This window comes from Barbus barbus (assembly GCF_936440315.1).
Source record: "Barbus barbus genome assembly, chromosome: 11".
Taxonomy (NCBI): Eukaryota; Metazoa; Chordata; class Actinopteri; order Cypriniformes; family Cyprinidae; genus Barbus; species Barbus barbus.
Window position 1 is genome coordinate 2,481,181 of NC_136739.1, and position 23,545 is coordinate 2,504,725.

General features: G+C 38.4%; 1 pseudogene across 1 annotated transcript in view; it reads right to left on the reverse strand.

Annotated features, from left to right (window-relative positions):
• Nucleotides 1-23,545, reverse strand: part of LOC306877091 (ATP-binding cassette sub-family B member 6-like) — a 48,970-nt pseudogene that overhangs the window by 24,119 nt on the left and 1,306 nt on the right. The window contains exons 3-15 of the transcript in view: nt 23,343-23,426; nt 22,191-22,243; nt 21,844-21,927; nt 19,648-19,786; nt 14,663-14,868; nt 10,782-10,883; nt 1,948-2,040; nt 1,647-1,848; nt 1,431-1,537; nt 606-712; nt 440-505; nt 233-358; nt 51-136 (exon numbers count right to left, since the gene is read on the reverse strand). The product of the transcript in view is annotated as an ATP-binding cassette sub-family B member 6-like (transcript). The remainder of the gene's footprint in view (nt 1-50; nt 137-232; nt 359-439; nt 506-605; nt 713-1,430; nt 1,538-1,646; nt 1,849-1,947; nt 2,041-10,781; nt 10,884-14,662; nt 14,869-19,647; nt 19,787-21,843; nt 21,928-22,190; nt 22,244-23,342; nt 23,427-23,545) is intronic.

A 23,545-nucleotide genomic window follows, 5' to 3' on the forward strand; every position in this document is an offset into this window, starting at 1 on the left:
GGTAATTGCCAAAACTGTAAATAAGAAAAATAATAAATGAATGTGTCCACAGCTTACCTATGATACATGTGCCAAACCAGTTGAGTGGAGTGTAGAGCTGAATAATGTAGGTTCCAAAAAGAACATAGTCACCAACCTATTATAGAAATAACAGAGCATGAACAACAAAAAATATGCTTAAAACCAGTAAAAAAAATAGATTTTATAATCTTATGAGTGGTGATTACTGTACTTGAAACTTGTCCACTGTAACATGGTATGCACAAAGCAGGGATCCGGCCATCAGGCCCAATCCAACGATCAGGTTCTGAGTTTGGTTCAGGAGAGCCAGGGAAGCATTGGTCTTCAATTCACATGACTGAGCACAAAGAGAATCCAGCTCAGCATCTCTCCACTCAACAGCTTATAAAGTCCAAGTATGCTAAGTGATCGCCATTACCTGATATTTCAGGATAGCATCCTCAAAGCTCCTGACTTCAAAACCCTCTGAATTATAGTACTTTACCTGAATAGAGACAGATTTTTGTATTATTTCAATGTTAGTACTGTTAACGACACTCCATGGCCAATCTTGGGCAACTTGGCTATGGCATTTAGTCACTTACGGTTTCAATGTTGAGAAGTGAGTCCACTGCTTTTGACTTGGCAATGTTGTGCTGCGTGTTCATTTCCCGCCTGTACTTGGTCCTCCATTCAGTGATGATGGTGATAGCTGAAAACAAACATAAAATTGAACTAGATATCAAAATGTGCCTGCTGACTGCCATATCCTATAGAAACATGCAGTAACAATTTCTGAATTATGACACTGACACTATTATTGAGAACACTGCTGTGTACTGATACCAGGATCAGAAATGTTCACTTTTATTTTGTAAGTACATTTTCAATTGATCAAAAGTTACAGTAAAGACATTTATGTTATAAAATATTTCAAACCAATGCTGTTCTTTTTAAGCAGTTTCCACAAAAAAAAACTTGTTAACACTGATACTAAATGTTTCTTGAGCAGCAAATCAGCATATTAGAATGACTTCTGAAGGATCATGTGACAATAAAGATTGCAGTGAAAATTCAGCTTTGCATCACAGGAATAAATTACATTTTAAAGCATATTAAATTAGAAAAAAAAAATATTTTAAGTTATAACAATATTTCTCAATTTTTCTGTTTATTTTTTTTTTATCAAATGCAGCTTTGGTGAACATAAGTGAAAGTTTAAAAAAACATTAAATAAATCTTACAATTTTCAAACTTGAACAGTAGTGTACAAACTTTCAGAAATTTGTGATTAATCACCTTAATAACAAAAATATCTGATATTAACAATTAATAATAAATATGAGCAATTAAAAATATTATGTAATTGTTCATATGTTAATCTATCAGCATCCACAACATGAAAATAAGTGTGTTTGTGCTGCACTTACTGAGGTAGAGAATCATGCAAACGAAAACAATGAGGCCGAACCAGGCACTGAAGTACGTCACAAAATAGACTATGGCAATGATGATGCCAGCAATAGTGGGTACCATGCTGAATATAACGGTAAAAGAAATCAATGAACATTTAAACAAGAGGGGAAAATAAGAAAAAAAAAGTCGTCAACCATTTCACTGCATATCATATTTAAGTACGGTGATACTAAAATTAAAGAAAATCATCAGATCTTAGCAAGTTGTTGACTGAGGAGGTTCCACGGTCAATGCTCGGTGCGGCGGCCCAGGTGCCAGCGTAGAGAGAGGTCATGCAGGTGAGCAAAAAGACACACGTCACCACACGGCTGGTGTACTGCTGGACATAAGTCCACAGGAAGCTGCGCGAGTTACTGACAAACCCTGATGTCCCTGAGGGGAGACAGAGACAGTTCATGGTTTGTACAGAATAAAACAAGCTGTAGTGTTTAAAAGCATCCTTAAAATATCACTTTGAATGTCAACCCTCACCTTCCCCTCCGCCCTGCAAGAACTTAAGGAGGACGTAAACACAGACCGTGATGGCCAGGGTTCTCCAGCTCTCCATCGCCGACAGCTGGTTCACTAGAATATTATAATTGCAAAAATACAGGGAACATGTGAATGCATCTACTTGTGCTGGCTCAACTGACATATGTTATTGTTTTATCAGGATTCGCTCAAAAACACACATGATCTTCAGATATAATACTAATATGCCGTTTTTGTGCTCAGAAACATTTCTTATTAATGTCGATGTTAACAACAGATGTGCTGCTTAATATTTTTTTGGAAACCATGGTATATTTTTCATGTTTAATTTTTTCATGATTTCATGGTTCAAAAGAACTACAATCGCTACAAATGTTTTTATAGGCAGAAAAATTATATAAAAACAAACAACCTTACAGACTTTTGAACGGCAAGATTTTTGCTTAACTATTCCTTTAATTGTACGTGCATCCCCAAGGCTCTGTGTAGGAAGCACATACTGTGAACACATTTCTGCTGTTTTCCTATTAATGAGTGTGTGCAGAGCATATTCCCTTTAATTACACAGACTATAAACTTTAACATCCTGAGTCATGAATAACCACACGACTGCAGTTCAATACACCAAAATTTAACAGCTGCCCAAAACTGCCATCTCACTGACTTATACGTGAATCCACAACAAGAAAAACAGAGAAAGAAACAGCCAAAAGGATGCAGTCTGAGCCAGGAGCCAAAGCCTAAAGAGAACACACTGGTCTGTCCTGGGAGCTGAGAAAGATCCTCAATCTGATTCATTTACATTCATGGCCGTTTTGATTGTGCAGTCGGAATCAAATGAGGAAAGAAAAGGTGGAGGGTTGAAGCAAAAAAACAAAACAATACAAGAAAATGCCAAAGGCAAAAGCAAAAACTCTCTTCCTCTCTGCTGAGTTGGGGGCGTAGAAATGGATGGTGAGAGAGTTGATTTTTATCCTTGGCATGGGGGCAGAGAGAGCTGCGGACAAAAAGGCCCTTGTACCAGCGTGTTAACTCGGCTAAAAGCCCCTAATGCCCCCTAATCGTGACTGGCAGGGTTGGTGACCTCCCCTATTACCCCTCTCAATCTCTCTCTGCCACACAAAAGCTCACTTTTCTCCCAGCGCGCCTTTCATGTGCCTCCAAATGCAAAGTTGTTACTTGTCTCTGATAATGAAGCACATACACAGCACCAACTTCAGGAAGAGATCAAATGAACAACGTACACTTAAAGAACGAGGATGATAAGAGAACGAATGAATACATGAATCAAGACAGGGAATTTCAAAAATGGGGTGAAAGAAAAAAAAAAAAAAAAAAGCAGAGAATGAAGGGTGGAAACAAAGTCTTGAGCCACAGAAGAGTTTAGCATAGTTGGGTTTTGTCCCACGTTTCTTTTGTAAAAGTTCGATACTTCTTGGCTTATGTGAACCAAAGGCTTTGACTTCTCTGAGAGGTTTTGGGGGCTGCTCACCCATCCAGCTGGCCCACAACAACAAGGGGCTGAGGAAAACTGGCAAGGGAGGGGCAATCCGACTTCACAAGCATAAGAACACTCCTGCATAAACATGCTTGACTTGTTTCAAAACTGCCTTTATATATAGTTTTTTAACAAATACTCATCATCAACATGGTTTTAGGTATATTAGGTTATCTGTTTCAAACCAATTAAAGGGCTTCAGCACAGCTGCATGCATTTTTAATAATTACCTCAAATAAATTCAATCATTTATTCCTTGACAAAAAATAAAACAGCAGGTTGAGCAGCTCTCACCTTCCCAGGTAACTGGGCAAATGTTGAAAGCTGCTGTCCTCTACTGGTCATGTATGGTAATGCAAATTCAAATTAATGCAAATTAGATTTTTTTAAGGGGCCAGATTTTAACCTTTTAAGTTATTTTCAGGGGTATTTTATTTTACCTTTACAAACTATTTTTTTCTTTCTTTCTCTGAACCCCGTAAAAAAACAAATTTCATTCCCTCTATGTTAAATAATTCAACTGAACCAACTGTCCATTTTTTTTTTTACTAGAACCCATTTTCTAGCATTTTGCTAGAGCACATTTCAATAATTGGCTGGACTGTTTCTGTGTCTTGTAGAATACTTGTTTGCCATTGTTTGAAAAAAATTAGGCTCTCAAATATACAATCTGAATGCATTATTCCATTGAAGAGTATTGCAGTATATGGATTTGCAAGGGTTTAAAAGTGCATGCGTGCGAATGCAGTTTTCTAATGATTATACCGACCTTGGACCACAAAACCAGTCTTAAGTGTCAATTTTTCGAAATTGAGATCTATACATCTTCTGAAAGCTGAATACATAAGCTTTCCATTGATGTTAGGATAGGACAATATTTGGCTGAGATACAACTATTTGAAAATCTGGAATCTGAGGCTGCAAAAAATTCTAAATATTGAGAAAATCGCCTTCAAAGTTTCCAAATTAAGTCCTTAGCAATGCATATTACTAATCAAAAATTAAGTTGATATATTTACGGTAAGACATTTACTAAATATCTTCATGGAACATCCTAATGATTTTTGGCATAAAATAAAAATTTATAATTTTGACACATACAATGTATGTTTGGCTATTGCTGCAAATATACCCCAGCGACTTAAGACTGGTTTTGTGTCCAGGGTCACATATAAATTCACAAACAAGACTGTCTCTGTACCAGATTCAAACACATACTGTTAGTATCCGTCCAGAATGAAATGCTTCTTCAAAGGCCACAGTCAAATCTTAACAACTTATGCTACAGTCAGTTTGTGAAGGCAGGAAATTACACTAAAAAGCACTTAAAAAGGAAGAGACTTTAGTGAACAATATGATTCAGTGAAAGAATGATTAAAAGATTTGTTCAACACACAGATTCACTCATGAATAACTAACATAGAGCAGTTCCTAACAGTGATGCTGACCTTAACAGACACTACATGCACACACAGATATATGTAAAACTGTAAATGAAGATGATAATGGTATAGAGAAGCATAAAGTACATGTAACAGAACTCAAGCTGCTCTAATTGACTTACTGATGATGTCAAGTGTTATGTATATTTAAATGAGCCTCAATATTCTGTCAGTAACAGCAGATTTAGTTGATTTTTGAAATCAACAAACTGTCCCTGAAGCCTTTAACCCATTGGGGTCGGCTGTATCGCCGGCGATACGAACTCGGTTTTTTTAAGATAAGTGCAAAAGACACTAAAAATTCTCTGTTGATTTTGGTCACACAAATAAGTGTTATACATCAATCGAAACTGTTAAGTGTCTACTTTTTTTTTTTGAGTACACTCACGATTACAACAAAACTTTGTGGTTTTGGGGAAAAAAGAAAACAAACAGGTTTTTCATGCGTTGCTATGTGGTTGTCAGGATGTTTTGAGTGGCTGGTTTTAAACCGTCGGGTTTGGGTCGCTCACACGGTTTGCAGCTTGACGGCTTGTGTGCCTCAGTAATGCTGAGAGCTACACCACTGGAACCTCACAACTACTGTAGGGTCACCCATAGTGGACAGGTCTCAGCTGAGATGCCAGACGAAGACAAACCCTCTGATTCTGGACAGCAGCAGATTGGCCTGATGTTCCTGTTAGAAGATCACAGTCTTCTGTTTACGGGTAAGTTGGATAGATATACAATATATAATAGTTGTCAGTTGAAGTTAGTAATTTCTTTTGCATGGAATTTGAAAATTATGAAAGAATTAATTAAAATATTTAATAACAATTAACAGGATGAAACAATTCCAGAGTTAATTAACATTAATTACAGATTTGGAAAGGGCTAAAATGTATATTTACTTCTTTTAGCACCCTCGCAAGGAAAGAAAACACTGTTTTATTAAAAAAATTCAAATAAAGTCGTACTAAAACTAAAATGTAATGAGAAAAGGTAAAACTATAAAACACCAATAAAAAACTAAACTAACAACCAATAGCTTGAAAAAAAACAGCAGAGGCTCAAAACTATAATAACCCTGTGTTGTTATGTGGTTGCATCTGTGAGAAAAAAAAAAAAAAAAAAAATATATATATATATATATATATAAATTTAAGTTGTCTTTTCTCTGAGTTTCATTTAAATTCATAATGTCTAATTATGTTTTAATTGATCTTTTTGCATTAAGAAATATTTATATGTTAATATAAAAAGATTTTGAAAAATATGCTTTTTCTTTCCATTGTTTTCTAATGTTGCTGTGGAGACCACTGACTTCCATTGTGTTTCCAAACAAAGTTTTCCAAAACTTCTTCCAAACATCATCTTCACATTAGAAATTAGGTCATGGTTTGTAATGACATGAAGGTGAGTAACTGATGACAGAATATTTTGACCGAACTGTCCCTTTAATGTCAGTGAGCTTAATTTCCTGAAGGCCAGTTTAAAGAGTGAGCTGCTTTTGACTCACAAACTGGATTCAGCACTCAGTTTTGAACATGATATCATTTTCTGGCTCATGATTAACTGTTAAGAATAGACTGTCCAAAGAATAGGTTGTCAGAGTTTAGAAGAGGACACTTGTCTATGTGTGTAGAAATGATCAGCCTCTGTTCAGCGTGTTAAACATCTAACAGCAGAGAGCATCACTCACCTGTCATTAATTGCTGCAGAATGACTGAAGAAAACAGCCATCTACCCAGGTGAAAAAGAAGTGCACATAATGCACTTAAAGTGCTCTATTTTGCTCAAAATAGCACAGTTGAGTACACTTAGATGATCTTAAGTTTAAGCATTTTTAGTATATTAAGTACAAAATTAGTGTGAAAATAGAGCACTTTAAGTACATCATGGAAGTGCACTTGTTTTTCACCTGGGTAGATGAACAGAGAAAGACACTTTAGGTATGACTAAAGTGGAGTTTTAGACTCAAAACCTTTTTAAAAAAAACCATACAAAAACAGTATCAATTCATAACACCGGCCTACATGAGAGTTATTGCCCATAACATCCAAATTGACAAACATATCAGTCAGAATTTCTATATCATTGCCTTGGTCTATACATGATTTCAATAACAATCCCACCAGTGGTTTCTTTTACACGATATTAGTTAGAGAACATCCTGAAAACATCAGCCTGTGATACTAGCAGCTGTATACTTATTTCATAGTGCGTTTCGCCTCCTTGTGGATACATGTCAATAATGCAGCTAAATCTTAGTGGCCTCCTGCTTATTCTACACTTATTCCATTAAATGTATGTACAGATGAAGTCACAGGATCTGCAAAATGTTAATCATTTGTAAATGATTAATGTATTTTGTTTTAGTATAAGGCCTACAGCTATTTTAAAATAAGCTATTTTATATAGGCTAATAGATTAATGGCAGTGCATGCCCAATTTAGGCGGTGCATGGACCTGCAACAAGTAGATGATGCAATACGCATAAGCTTTGTGGACGGCGTCCTATCTGGAATCAGAGAGTACTTTAAATAGAAAAGAGGTTTGAATTTAATTCCTACCATAAAGCACAGACACAGACACTCCGGGCTGATGTGAGCGTGGCCACAGAAGGAGGCAAGATGGTTAAAAAGCCAGTAGGTGGCTCATCAAGTGACGGGTCAGGCCAAGGCTTTGACAGTAGCAGTCTGAAGGCATATGCAGCTGAACCTTTCCAAGATGCCATACAACGACCGCCTGTCTTTCTTGGACGATCATGTTTGCCCAGATGGGCTTTTTATTCTCTTTATAAAACTGTGTCTTGTTGGAATACCCAACTAAAGACTCAAAGATGCCAGCAGCATTCAGATATTCACATGAATGTGTAGAAATGACTCTCTTTTAGTGTTAGTTTGTCATTGAGAGCACACAAAAGTGGATAAAACAAGGAGCGTGAAAAGGTGGGAGATGGTCAGTCAATCTTGAATTATACTGTAATCATAATGAATAAGGAAACAACAGACGTTCTTTCAGCTTTGACTCTTTTTGTAAAAGCAGTTTAAGGCCCATTTCTATTTCTGTGCGCTATTTCAATCCTCACTCTTTCTTTTCCCACATGGGAGGAAAGAGAAAAGAAAAGCAGCTGCCTGTCCCCAGCCACACAAAAGAAGGGTGAAAAAACAGAAAAACAGTGTTCATGTGCGGGTGTCGAGGGTGAGGATGAGTGGAGAGTATAGCGGGAGAAGAAATCGTATCATTTCCAGCCCACAATGGGCTGGTTTCTATGACAGGACAGTTACAGATCCCTTTTTTCTCATCACGGCTTTGTGTGTGTGGAAATGGCCGTCTGCCTGTCAACTGGTCATTATGAAGGCTTTTGTCCCGTTGAGCGAGCGTGTGCTGTCCATCACGCAGCTCATTTCGCTCAACTCTTTGTTGTGTGCTCCACTTCTTATTGCCGTGCCTAGTGGGAAAGCGTGGATCGTGTCTCTCTCCAGTGCTGATTTTCCTCTTTGTAATCCATCTGAACTAGCAAATTGCAATTTTAGGGAGAAGGGAGGGTGAAAAAAGGAGGTAAAAATCAATTTAATCCTAGGGAGTCCGGTGGGGGGGATAACATGAGCCACCTAGAGAAATGATTGGTATTTTCGATTCTGTGCAGGTCACAAAAGGGGATCAAGTTTATTCGATCTAAATCACTCCATCTATTCCGAAATCATTTTTTCTCTTTCGCCTTCACATCTGTACTGTATACATTATCTCAAATTCTCACCTCAAGCGCAGTCATCGGTAGAACAGAGTCTTTCATGGACTGCTTTTAAACTGTTCAGCTGTCTAACAGGCACCTGTTGGCCTGCCACACAATCACTGCACATACAGAGAAGAAAAGCCTCTGATTTCATATGTGACCCAGGACCACAAAACCAGTCTTAAGTCACTGGGGTATATTTGCAGAAATAGCCAAAAATACATGGGTCAAAATGATTGATTTTTCTTTTATGTCAAAAATCATTAGGACATTAAGTAAAGATCATGTTCCATATCAAAACTTATTTTTTGATTAGTAATATGCATTGCTAAGAACATAATTTGGACAACTTTAAAGCTGATTTTCTCAATATTTAGATTTTTTTGCTCCCTCAGATTCCAGATTTTCAAATAGTTGAATCTCGGCCAAATATTGTCTGATCATAACAAACCATACATCAATGGAAAGCTCATTTATTCAGCAAAAATCTTTTTGGTGCATTATTTGTGTGCTGTTTTGTATTGTTTTTTTGTGTGTGCTATTGGGTCCCCCTTGAAAATGAGATGTAGCATCTCAAGGGGCTTTCCCTTAATAAATTCAAATTCAAAACACTTACTAAAAACATGAAATATTTTATTTGTTTATTTGCATGTCATGTGACCATTAACCAGCCTCAGAGAACCGTAATAATGCAAATGTGATACTTAATGATTTAAATATTTCTTTTTAAAATCTCAGGGGAAGTAAATATATGAGGTGAAAGAGGTTCAGATGACAAAAGTTTGGGAATGCCTGCATAATTATATACAAATAAGAAATAACATGAATTTGAATGTTTTTGAAAGTCAAATGCCTTCCAAAGACTCAGTAATACATAATACATATACATGGTTAAATAGCCTACCGAGTGATAATTCAAATAAGAATGAATGTGTTGATGCAATGTCCTTAAACCTGAAAACATTTTTGTAAATCCAGTGGTCAAATGCTGACTAATGACTGGTCTTTTTGTGAATGTCGACAAAACTGGACAACTTTCTGAACATATATAAGCGGTAGGCTATTTTGGAAAGGAACATTTAAAAGATGAAAAAGAGGAATTAGGGAGAATCAATAAATGATGAATAATTTATTGCTATTGTGTGAATATCACATAATCAATAATAATAAAAAAGAACCACTGTTTGAGAATGTACATGACAGCTAAACTGATATACTCAAAGGTGACTCTATAGGCGTTTCATGTTCATGGCATGTCATAATTACTAGATGACAACCAAGATGTTACTCAGAGCTGTGATGTTCTTGGAATGATATGACTTCAAATGTGTTTCTGTTGCAACAAATTAATTAGTGTAATCTATGTAATCAGTAGACAAAAGCCCAATAAAATAAGCAATGGTATGCAAATGCATTATAAAAGAAACTTTTTTTTGCGGTAAATTAGTTCATTTTTCAACTCTGTGCTGTAGCTACATTAAAATGTATTATATGTTTGTTTAATATCACAAAAATATTATGAGGTAACTGATTAAATCCATTACAAACCACCACCATTTTGAGTGTTTCTGCATGACGTTTCAGCGATCATAGAGGTCTCAAAAAATGTTAATTACAAGTTACATAAACGCTTTTTGCAAGTCAGATCCTCATATTCACAGTAATTCCCGTGAACGCACCTATATGCTCCTTTGAGAAAATGGACATGCGATAGAAGTGTTTGTGGTCTTATTAGAGCAGGATAGAAAAATGTGTGTGTACAGCCCTGATCCAGACAGAGCTTCGCATTGGGGAGTCCTGCAGGAGCATTTGTGGTTTCTAGAAGCAAAAAGCCTGCCCCCACCTCACAGAAAGGCCGCTCTCTAAACAACCTAAGATGTTGAGCTCTGCATGATGCCCAATGATCAATAAACCCAGCCAGAAAAAGTAAAAGCATCCCTGTCTGCCCTGGTGCCTTGTCTTTTATCTGCCTTTGTGGTCTAACCAAAACAGACATGAACATAAAGTCTGTCAAGACCAAATCCATATTCCCTCATATGAAGAAAACAGTCAGCTCAGATGTTTGTTCTCCGTTCCTGCTGCTCCACATACACTAACCTCACATCCTCACGCTGTAGAAACAGCAGTCTATCACAGATAACACAGAACACACTCCTGACACTCGTGCAGAGCTCACCAGCGCTGTACACAGGACTGGATACGATCTCATCACATCTTGTGGTGTGGCCGAACACAATGGGCCTTCCTGTCAGGAGTCCGTGAACCGTCCTACACGTCCCTGCGCAATACAAGCAGATAAGATCTCTTCTTATTAACACATTCAATTTAGACTGCCTCAGAATGGAGAAAGGAAATACATCTATCTCAGTCAAATGGCCATTCGGTCGTGATTGCAATCGTACATCTGCAGTGAGGATGTCATTGTATAGACAGAAAATGGCAGCATGGATGTCCAATCTCAGATCACATTAGGTGATAAAAAGTAAGCCACCTTCACAGGAGTTGCTAAAAAGGTCATTCACTGGACCAAGAGCATTTTCTCTGGAAGGGGTTGAATGTTGGCCATGCTGAAAAAGCTCTCTATTACTGTCATGCTTTTTGTAGACTAACAGGCAAGACCTTTGAAAAGTAAACTAAAAAATATTTTTTAGTTAAATTTTTTTAGTTTATTTTAAAAGTTGTAAATAAAACAAAGATTATAGGAGTGCTTTAAGATAGTACTATATAAATCTTTCTACTTGAAAATCTCACTGCCATTCAAAATTTTGAGATCAGTAGGATTTTTTATGTTTTTAAAGAAGACTCATCAAGGCTGCATTTATTTGATCAAAGACAGAAATAAAAAAACAGTAATATTGTGACATATTATTGCAATATAAAATAGTGATTTTATATTTAAAGGTACTTTAAAATATCCTTTATTTCTGTGATGCAAAGCTGAATTTTCAGCATCATTACTCCAGTCTTCAGTATCACATGATCCTTCAAGAAATCATTCTAATATGCTGATTTATTAACAATGTTGGAAACAGCGTTTTATGCCTTTATTTCGATAGGACAGTAGGTGACAGGAAATAATGTGGGAGAGAGAGGGGGATGGGATCAGGAAAGGTCCGCGAGCCGGGATCAAACTCGGGACGCCTGAAGCACAACGGTGCTACATGTCGGCACGCTGCCCACAAGGCTATGGGCGCCGACGAATCTCATTTAAAAAAAAAAAAAGTAGAAAAAAAATTACATTTCAATATTAAATAAATGCAGTTCTTTTTTAACTTTTCATTCAAAGAATCCTGAAAAAAAGTATCACAAAAAAATATGAAGCAGCTCGATTAACCATGTGGATTGTGGATGGATGATAACAGCCTACCAGTAGGTGCAGCAGGTCCCTTCTGGCCCATATCTATGAGCTGATAACCACTGAAACGCCCATTCAATCGAGTGATAACATTCGATGCGGGTGGCAGCTCAACTGCTTCCAACATTGATAATAAATCTGCATATTAGAATGATTTCTGAAGGATCATGTGATACTGAAAGCTGGAGTAATGATGCTGAAAATTCAACTTTGCATCAGAGAAATAAATGATATTTTAAAGCATATTACAAATAGAAACCCCTTATTTTTAAATTCCAATAATATTTCACAATATTACTGCCCCCCCCCCCCTGTATTTTGGATAAAATAAATGCAGCCTTGACGAGAAGATACTTTTAAAGCTGATCTCAAACTTTAGAACAGCAGTGTACATTTTTGAAAGTCTCTTATGCTCACCAAAGCTGCATTTATTTGATGAAAACACAGTAATATTTGGAAATATTACAATTTAAAATAACAACAATTAAAATATTATCAATGCTGAAAACAGTTCTGCTGATGAATATTTTTGTGTAAACCAAGACTTTTTTTCATTGTTTTTTTTTCAAAAACTTTCACTTTTGATCAAATTAATGCATCCTTCCTTAGAAAAACAATGCCCCAACCTTTTGAACAATAGTGTGCACAGAGTTTCTCTGATAAAAAGTAATCAGCAGGCAGTTTGCAAATTCTTTCCTGATACTGGCAAGAGCAGATGTTCATTCATTAAGGTATGAGTCACTAGGGGGCAATCTAAGTCCATGGATGACTGAATGTCACTGTTAACAGGACTGTATGTGTTTGAGGTTCAGCAGAAAGCAGTACAAAGAGCTCAGGGTAAGCTGAGGAAAATGTCAAGCATTCTCTTGGAACATATTCATTCATGAAATTATACTTGATTCAGGATTACTTTAATGACAAAGGAAACAACTGTGCCTACTGATTTTAACCATAGCATCTTAAAACAATGAGTGTTTTTAGAGAGAAAATAGCTGATTACAGCCATAATGACTGTTTGTGAATCAAATGCTTCTCTGAGGAGCTGGAGACAGCGGAACGCTTGGAGGTAATTAATGGAAAGAAAGCATCCAAATTAGCTCTATACTCATTCATCATGAGTGCGTGTTTGATCCCAGGTGAGCCATCGGACTCCCTTCAGACCTCCGCCTAAGTTAAGGCCAGAAACTTTTGTAACAAAGGCAGAGAAAAACCGTCTGGGTGCCAGAAGAACCAAGGAGATGGTGGAGGAGAACTGTTATGTGTTTGTTTATTTGTAAGGGACTTCCAATCCAATTAATGATTTATTCTGCCTAGCAGACAGTGGCTTAGACTGGGAGCTCTTGGGGGCCAAGCACTTCTCCCAGAGAAACTCATACATTATATCAGCTCTTTTCTCATCACATATCTGTTCTTCTGGTAGAGCAGATAATTTTCATGGTGAGAGCAACAATGACGAAGAAAGAAGGAAAACAAGGTGCGGTCACATTTATTGTTGCTCAGCAAATTTTTCATTAGGAGTTTTGGGTGAGAGCAGACAAATTCCTCCTGCAGATTTTGCAACATATTCAAATCGGTAACATAGGTATGCGTATTTGACCAACAAAAAGCTGCTTGGGTTGAAAGTGACTTCTGTTTTTGCCTGCAAAATTTTGCTAATGTGACACAGACACAGCAGTTAAAAACAATCACACTAGACTTTGAGCAATTCTTCAGACACTGCAACGGTCTTGACATCTTAGGTTTCTAAGAAGTGTGACTGAGAATGTGGTGTCAAGACCAACACTCAAAAACCAATGGCCGACTGTCGGCTTGGTGTATCCCGGGGTTAAAATCACACCAAAAGTGCTATAGTACCCTTGTGTTCTGAACATAGTACCATACTAATACCATGATTTTTTTGTACAAGTGTCATGGTTGTACCAATGCCACTGGAAGGCAAGCCTGCAACCTTTAGCCAAAAATGCTATAGGCTTTGGCGGTACGCATGGAAGTAGACCAGATGCCATTGTATGATTGGCTGAGATGCCTCACTTGATCCAGTTAGCCATTATGCTTTTTCCAATGGCAAGTACTGTAGACCCTCACATATCCCAATTATAAGACAATCTCTCGTTGTACCATCTCTAGTAGCCATTTTGAAACATGGTAGCTGGTTTCTAGCAGGTCTGTACTAGTTGTTTCAAAAACCAGGTTTGTTCTTGATTCAAGATGGTCTACCAGCTTAGACCAGTCAATCTCCAGTTCAAACCGGTTATTATCCAACCAAGTTGGTTTTTCCAGCAGGGATGGAAATTCTTCTTGTTTAAGCATGTAAATACCATGGTGCATTAATATGGTAATCATTTACTATGGCATTACTGTCAAGATGATAGTAGGCCTACACTGGAGTGGAAATAATGCATTTGGGGTCAGAAGCTCCTGTCAGTAAACGAGTGTACTATTTACCGGTTTGAAATCAGGCAGAAATCCATTCCTCTTGTAATTGAGCTCATTGAGTAATTTTTTTACGCTTGCAGATTAACCGGTCACATTTACAGTAGAGGTAACACGCCACGCTGAAAGGAAGCAAAGTGCTTCATTTCCTCATGAACTGTCTGCGCTTTCCCACAGGACAGACTCTCGAATCCACTTCATTCATGTGTGTCACCGGTACGTCAGGCTTGGCCACCAGCACGCTGGACTCTGAGGAGCAGACACTGTACCTTTCAAACGCCATCGCGAGCCTCCAGCTGCTGCCAAGCCAACCCCGTGCAGCTCCCTGTCAGTCTGCGTGAGTGACAGCCGATCCCCTGCGCGGCACTGTTTGGCAGAACCTGCGTGGCTGATGGTGATAAGCCTGGCGTGCTGCTGTTTGCGGCCGTCTTTCGCGCTCTTCAGTGCTGTCACTCCGCCCGCCAAGATGACGACGCTATTTAATCCCGCCCGTTAATTATAACAATGCAATACACAGTAGGCCAACTCATCCGTATTTCCCCATCTAGTTGATTTGTTTATTTATTCATGGCCATCTTTGAAATGACTGCGATTTTGAAAGTCCAAGGTGACATTTGTGGTGCACATTTTAATATGTCAATACCCATAACTTTGCCATAACAATCCTATATTCTATCCTAATATTGACGTGTGCATGTGCAGTAAACCCTGGTAGGAAAATCTGATGGGTAGGATATGTCAGCACCGTGAGAACAATTGTGCGTGAACTCATCTGAAGCGCGGAAACCTGCATCTCACAACGGAGCAAATATTGAGTTCTCTTTTAAATCTTGTGCTTGAATAGACAAATTCACACAAAAATTATGTCAAAATGCCAGTCTTGGCACAGTACAGTATCAATGTACTGGATCAGTGCATTCTCTTAAAGTGATAGCACTTTTTTAATGTTAATCAAACAACAAAAGACAAGGAAATCACTCACTGCTCTTTACTGAATAGCTTTTGTAATCTTTACAAAAGCTTTTGCTTTTGTTTTTGTGTTAATTTATACAGTCAAATATGCAATGTCATTTTGCATTTAATTACTTTACGTATGTAACCCTAGTTCCTTGAGGGAACGAGATGCTGCGTCAAAGCGCTATGGGAACGTCTTCAGCGTGACCGTGCTCTGAATCACACGTGTAATCTGTCCAATGGATGGGCGAGACGTCACGGGCGGGTGACTTAATCGGCCAGGAAGCATAAAAGCATGTGCAGTGGAACCAGCGTCAGGTTCAGGAAATGAAGCAACCGCTCGCAGGGATGCCGGAAGTATGGCCCCGAGACGCACCGGGAGCAGAGCGATTGGGGAAAAAGCGTACAGACGAAGCCTCGGCCAAGTCTGCACCATAGCATCCAGTCCCAGAGGAGCTGGAGGAGTCACAGAGAACCAGAAGGGACATTGCGATGTCTCCTGAGTCGCAAAGAGGTCCACCTGAGCCTGGTCAAAAACTCTCCATATCTGCTTCACCATCTCGGGGTGAAGCATCCATTCCCCGGGCCTCGGCCCCTGCCTCAACAGGATGTCTGCTCCCGTATTGAGATGGCCAGGAATGTAGACGGCTCTCAGCGAGAGGAGTCTGTCCTGGGACCACACAAGGATCTGGGGTGCCAGCTTGTACAAAGGGCGTGAACGCAGACCTCCCTGGTGGTTGATGTAAGAGACCACCGCTGTGTTGTCGGTGCGAGGGATGCGTCCGTCGCTAGCATTACTCGGCGACAAGGAGCCGAGTAATGCTTTATTTATTTTGTATTTATTTTAAAATATTTTATAAATCCCTTCATGGAATATTTAATTCCCATTTGGTGGCCTTCTGTGTCCAAAATTGTGCAGAAACATGGTGGGACAAGGTTTTCACACTGCAGCTGTCATTGTAAGACTCCATTTGTTTGTCCGAGGGAGCAACAGTAACTAAGCGGGGCGGGGCTTACCGATAGGTCAATTGTCATTCCAGCTCCTTGGAACTTTGACCAATGAGAGGACAGTTTACTCGCACGTGATTTGTATTAACAATTTTGGTCCGTTTAGAAACTTTGCCATGTGAAAGCGAACCGCATCAACAATAAAAAGCAACATTGTAATAATTTTAATCCCTGTTTTGGAACAAAGCAATCGATCTAACAACCACCTAAAACTGCGATACAAACTGAACCATGAGCAAGCTGAACCGTTACACCTCTAGCACCGACATACAGCGCTGTTGCTCCCCATCTCTCTCCCACTTCAATTCCTGTCAGCTCTGATCTCTCCTATCATAATAAAGGCAAAAATAAATCTTAAAAAAAAAAAAAAAAAGAATGATTTTTGAAGGATCATGTGACACTGAAGACTGGGGTAATGATGCTGAAAATTAAGCTTTGCCATCACGGGAATTAATTTATTTTTAAACTATATTAAAATAGAAAACAATTAGGCTAACCTGTAACAATATTTCACAAAAATACTATTTTTACTGCATTTGTGATCAATAAATGACTTATTGAGACTTCGAAAACATACAAGAAAAATATTACCAACACCAAACTTTTAAATGGTAGAGTACATTGATTCACAACATAGGAAGCGGAATGAGAAACAGCATCGGAATTCATGTCCTTCAACAATCCCACAGGAAACAGACTCCGCTGTGTCCGTGTCTTCCTGTCCTGACTCACTCATTCCCAGCAGGTAATACACAAAACAAAAGGAAGTTATACACCTAAAGTTTGATCACCAGAGCTCAATTCTTTGCTCAATTACAACAGGCAGACCTATCTTTAGATGAGAGAGCCTGCAGAGAGGAAATTCCTACAGCGCTTGTATGATGGCCGTGTCTCTCAGCACCTACTGTAAGCCTACAGCTGCGCTTGAGCCACAAAAACAGACAAACTTCACATGAGAGAGACAGGATTTCATTTAGACTTAACTGCTGTTCTGGTGCTAACAGCAGGACAGTGGCTGTGATCACTAAATGCTGACATTTCTATTGTGTTAAAGATAGTTCCCAGCATGCTGTGGCTTTGGAGACAAGCGTTCGCCATTTTTCCTTTTATATGTCTTTGGCTCGCTTGCATCCTCCTTGAGCATATTGCTAACAAATTTAATGTGAAACTATTTTTCAATTTGCCATAAAAACAGCTGAAAAGCGCCGAAGTGTTTTGGTTCCGAGCAGAGGGTTCTTGCATTACACAGATCCAGGATGAGCTCCCCACATATACATCCAAATCCTATCCGTATGAGGGAAAACATCAAAAAGTGCTCTCAGATCAATGTACAACAAAAGGACAGCTTCTACCCACACCGTGATTTTTCCTGGTCTACTCTTCAACTGTGACAAAGTGGTTACCAGCTTCTGTTTCCATAACAACCATTACTGAGTGTTGATTACCTAAAAGACACAGAGATAAGAGGAGCTGCAGCCTTTTTGCAGGTCATTTGATGTGACAATTCAACAGTTTAGAGTATGTGACACCGCTAATAACACCTCTAGAGACCTGACGGACTGCATCGTGCATCTATGAGGAGGTTCATCATAGTGCAACACCAACTTTCCCATAAACTCAAACACTGTGAATCTCTCCTGGAATTTTACAGAAGCCATATTTGCAGTGCTCTTTGGTGGCTCGCACTGTAATTCATCCCCCAAAGATATTACTGTAATATAACTGTATAAAAGAGAGAACTTTTCGTCTTGAGACCGTCAAAATGAGTTGTGGATGATATTATGGTCTGTGTCACCCAGGGTTACTTATAAAAAACTGAGACCATGCTTGGCCGCAAATGAGATTTAAGTGCACTAAAAATGAGAGAAGGCTGAGAAGAATATGATAGACTGAGTACAATCCCTCCTGTCTGCTTGCCTTTCCTCAGGCAAGGATTAACCGGCTTTAACAATATCCATATTCTATAATAAAACCACCTGACTGCAGTGAGGAAGGTGAATCTCTAACCTCTTCTCTTTCTCTCTAATGTCATTTTTCCTGAGGTGCAAAGCATGTAGTCAAAAACGCTGATTAATTTTAAATTAGATAAGCCCCCCCATGGACACGCCGATTGACCTGTCTCACACGTACATACACTTTTGGTGAACTTTCTCGGAATTTCTCGGAATAGGAATCCTGCGAAAAGAGCAGGATTTTTGCTACAAGTGAAATTGTTCATTGAAAACGTCATGGGAAACATACAAATAAAGAGTCCAAGCCTGTCTTTATTTTAATTTAACGGGTCATACATTTTCCCAGGACACAATTCTTCATATTTCCAATTCTTCATATTTCCTTAGCACAATTATATGCTTCACCTACAGAATTTCAAGGAAATTAGGAAAATAAGTTTATTTGTTTAACTGTTAGTGGGTCAATGACAAGAAATTACTTTCCAAGACGATGAAAAGCATCTAGATTAAAATGCATATACCAAGTTTTGAGAAATAAATCTTTTCAAGTAGGTTTCATATGAAAAAAAACAACAACATTTATACCTATAATAATTTATACCATAATTATCGCTTTTTTCTACCACATTAAATTTTAGAACCTGAACTTCCTGTCATAAAACTGTCACATTATCTACAGTAGGTCAGTATTATCAGATTTTTTAAAGATTTGTATTTAAGTCATTGTCCATCAGAATAACTTGTGTCATTGACCCTATGACCTTAAACTAGCTCAAGCATAATAGGCTTTATTAAAAATGCAAAAAGTTTGTAATATTTAAACACACACATTTATATTATATGCACTTTTTTAAGTGTAGAAAATTACTACAGCATATTGTGTTGCTGTTGTATCCTGGTGTCACAGTGTTATGCTAAATGCAGTTGTTGGAGGAAGTATGGGAGTGTGCTTATTTTCATTGGTGGTTTCTTTAGAGCTTGACTGCAGAGTCCCAGTTGAGTGTTTTGCAGATCTGCCAGACATGGCAAGAAGTTGAGTTTCACACATGAACACCATCCAAACAATTAGTCAAGTCCCGTGAGGTTGACATGTTTGTGCTGCTATTGTATGACAAACAGGATGTCATATGGTCAGAATTATCTTGGGTGTGTTTGTAGTGATCAGAAAAAATGTATTTAGGATAAATCACACATTCCTTGACAACAGTTTTATACTCCAGCGAGAAACAATTCTCTTAAATCCCTCTATGCAGTATTAGAAAATTCAATATGATCCCAACCCATGAGCCAAATCCCTCCTCATTTTCCAGGAGTGTGGAAGCTCCAATCCTTCCATTCACCTCTGGCGTATGTCCCTAATCTCACCCTGACCATCTGTGAGAGCATGAAACACCTCCATTAGATCCAGTCTGACCATGAGAATGGCAGACCCCCCTGTGAAGGTCCTAATCTCGCATATTATGACCAGTCTGCCACATCCTAGTGGACACAATATACCAAACAAAGGGCCGAACTGAATCATTCCTTTGAAAAAGTATGTCCACTGGCCTGAAAGATTCTACATGGGAAACAAATTACCTCAAAATCACAAACATGTCTTCTGGCAGCACGAGTCCTGTCGAGTCAGTTGGTCAAAGACAGACACATGGAAAGACCACAAAGCATTCTGGCGGAACAGTGCTTTTAATGTAAGGCAGGATCCTTTTTTGATCAGGCCAGCTGCAAAGAATGGCGGTTAGCGGACGGTATGAAAAGGGCAGGTGCGTTGGCAGGCTGGGAAGGGCAAGAAGAAGAGGAAAGGAGAGGGAGAGAGAGCAGCTGGGGCTTTCTGTCTGTCCTTATGTGTAGGGCGTGTCTTTGGGAACTGCGAACTAGGCCTCATTAAACAAAACACACATGAAAAAGTCCCTCTGTTGGCTTCCTCAAAAGTCCTTAAAATGTGTTTTATGAAGAGGAGGTGATCCTTTATCTTTCGTTCCAGGCATCCATAGCAGCGCTTCCATGAACATGAAAATCCCTTTGAGAGAGCACACCATGTAAGGAGTGAGGAGAAAGGGGGGCGGAGACGCTGGAAGCGACAGAGCTGAAGAACTGACATGCCGGAACGGTGAATTATTCCCGATATCCTGACCGGCCTGAGAAAAGTCTGCTGTCTTCTCTCTCTTTGCCCTTTTATTTTCCACAGACATGTACCAGCCCTCTTTGGCTTGCGAGTCAGTTGCTATTACGGCGGGCTACATGCAGATTTGTCCCTGCTAATGGACACCTAAACAGGCATGGTGCTTCAGGGTCTCATTCTCTGCTTTCGCACATACGATGAAACATTTGTGTTTGTGTGTGCTCAGACATGCACACTGGGGGAACATAAAGACAGTCTGCCCTCAAATTAAGACCTGTAGCTCCATTGCTGTTAATCCTTACTCCCCCTCAGTGACATACGGTGCCAGTGCGCTGTATAGACCTTAATAAATGCGCTAACGGTGAGCAGCAGTGAAATGTAGAGCTCATAAGAAACCAAAGAGGCTAATAAGTCAGACGCCATGTGGATTTAGTGTACAGCACACAGCGCGATGGGATAGAGTAGCCACATATTAGAAATGCCAAAGAAATTGTTCAAATCCATCAGAGGAAGCGTGAGGAAGTCTGTGAGAATGGTGGACGAAACAATAAATTGGAGTGAGAATCCTAATTTTATTTGATGTAATAAAAATAAAATATCACATGCCTATATGCACATACAGAAAGTCATTATGTTCCCAGTCTAAATTTAAAATGGTGTCACGCAGATTGATATCAGATCATTGAATTATGATGATATGGATGAGATTTGCTGTGAATGAGGTGACTGTTAATAGTATTACGGAGAGAGTGAAAGAATGAATCGTGAGTACAGAAGAAGCCCTCACACGACTTGAAGATCAATGAGAAGCACAGCCATAGATTTGTGCCTGCCGCATGTGGCGGAAAGGCTGAAGGGAACTAATCTTTATGTCCATATTGAGTCTTATGACATAAGACTGACAGGACAACTAGAAATACATGCTCTCAAAGTCACAAGATCACCTACAGGCACCAATGCTATCAATAGCGAAGTTGTACATTGTTTTCATCCCTATTATAACCGCTATAGTTACATCACCATCATTATTTCCAGCATCAGCATCAATATTGTCATCTTTACCATCATCCTCATCATAACCATCACCATCATTATTGTCATATCACCATCATCATAATTACCATCACCTTCATTATAACATCACTATCATTGTTACCCGAATCATCATCAATATTGTCATTATTACCATAGCCCTCATCAGTATCATTATCATCAGTATCATCTCACCATCATCTTCATCATTGTTTTCATCATCATCATCATTACCATTATTTTCACACCATTATTTTCATCTTCATTACATCACCATCACTGTTACCACCATCATTGACATCAACTCTATTGTTATTGTCATATCGCTATCATCACATTGTCATAATTACCATCATCTGCATCATTACATCACCATCACTGTTACCAGCATCATCTTTACTGTCACCAAAACTATCATCTTCATCATCATCATAATACATCACATCACCATCATTGTTACTAGCTTCATCTGATCATTATCATTATCCTCATCATTACCAACATTACTATCATTATTGTTATATCACCATCATCATCACATCACCATCATTGTTACCAGCATTATTGTCATCATTATCGTCATCCTCATCATTGCCATCACTATCATTAATGCCATATCACCATCACTGTTACCACCATCATTGACATCAACTCTATTGTTATTGTCATATTGCTATCATCACATTGTCATAATTACAATCATCTGCATCATTACATCACCATCACTGTTACCAGCATCTTTATTACTACCAAAACCATCATCTTCATCATTACCATCACTATCACTATTGTCATATCACTATCATATACACATCATCATAATTACCAACATCTTCATCATTACATGACCATCATTGTCATCTCATCAACACCATCATTACATTACCACCATTGCTACCATCATCATCATTACTGTCATCATTACCACCACTATTGTTATTGTCACATCACTATCATCATCATAATACCATCACATCACCATCATTGTTACTAGCTTCATCTGATCATTATCATTATCCTCATCATTACCAACATTACTATCGTTATTGTTATATCACCATCATCATCACATCACCATCATTGTTACCAGCATTATTGTCATCATTATCGTTATCCTCATCATTGCCATCACTATCATTAATGCCATATCACCATCATTGTTACCAGCATTATTGTCATCATTATCATCATCCTCATCATTACCATCATTATTATTAATGCCATATCACCATCATTGTTACCAGCATTATTGTCATCATTATCATCATCCTCATCATTACCATCATTATCATTAATGCCATATCACCATCACTGTTACCAGCATCGTCATTGTCATCATCATTCTAATCATTACAATCAATATAATTATTGTCATATTACCATCATTATCATTACAATCACCATCATTGTTACCAGCATCACCATCATCATTACATAACCATCATTGTTACCAACATTATTGTCGGCATTATTGTCATCCTCATCATTACTGTCACTGTCATTATTGTCATATCACCATCACCATCATTGTTACCAGAATCATTATCATTATCCTCATCATTACCATCACTATCATTATTGTCATATCACGATCATTATGATACGACCATCTCTACCATTACTTTATCATTGTTAACAGTTTCATCATCGTTAATGGCATTACGTCACAATTATTGTAACTGCCATCATCACTATTATCTTAATCGTTACATCGTCATCTTCATCATTCTCATAATTAGCATCATCTTCATCATTACCTCATCATCAGCACTGCCAACATTACCATCATCCTCATACTTACTGTACCAGCACTATTATTTTCATCTCAGCATCATCAGCATCACATTACTATCTTTACAGTCATCATTACCTTAAATATCTTACCATCTCACCATCATCACTATCATTGTCATGTAATCATCAGCACTGTCATCACTATCATCATTATGATCTTCAGCAGCATCAGCTCTACCAACAAAGCAGTTAGAACAGTTAAATGTTCATGCACACTCTGTATCTCACCCAACCTTTGTTTTGGTCAGCCCAGCCTCACCGCCCTCATCTGTCAGTCAATTCTGTCAGGCTGG